Consider the following 503-nt stretch of genomic DNA (forward strand, 5'->3'; position numbering starts at 1 on the left):
GCCTGGATGGCTCAGTTGGTAGAACATCAGACTTTTAATCTGAGGGTCCAGGGTTCAAGTCCCTGTTCAAGTGTTAACTGTTGCTTTTGGGGCTCGACGTGTATAAATCAGCAGGTCTGGATGTTCTTCATCCAAGGGTACTGAGGGAATTGGTAGAGGTCACAGAAGGGCCCCTGGCATGGCTGTATGAGTGTTTGTGGTGCTCTGGCCAGGTCCCAGAGGACTGGGAAAGGGCCAGTGTGGTCCCCATTTACAAGAAGGGGAGAAATGAGGTAACTATCAGCCAGTTAGTCTCACCTCGGTCCTAGGGAAGACTTTTGAGAAAATTGTCAAGGAACACATCTGCGGAGGCCCAGTATCAGAAGTAATGCTCAGGGGCAACCAACACGGGCTCATTGCAGGTAGAGCCTGCCTGACTAACCTTGTTTCCTTTTACGACCAGGTCACAAAGTCCTTGGATGTGGGCGTTGAGGTGGATGTCGTCTATCTGGACTTCAAGAAGG

General features: G+C 50.7%; 1 non-coding gene across 1 annotated transcript; it reads left to right on the plus strand.

Annotated features, from left to right (window-relative positions):
• On the plus strand, nt 1-73 carry TRNAK-UUU (transfer RNA lysine (anticodon UUU)). Its single transcript has one exon. It is a non-coding gene; the product is annotated as a tRNA-Lys (tRNA).
• The last annotated feature ends 430 nt before the right edge of the window (nt 74-503 follow it).

The sequence above is a fragment of the Alligator mississippiensis genome, chromosome 2, assembly GCF_030867095.1.
Source record: "Alligator mississippiensis isolate rAllMis1 chromosome 2, rAllMis1, whole genome shotgun sequence".
In the NCBI taxonomy this organism is placed as follows: domain Eukaryota; kingdom Metazoa; phylum Chordata; order Crocodylia; family Alligatoridae; genus Alligator; species Alligator mississippiensis.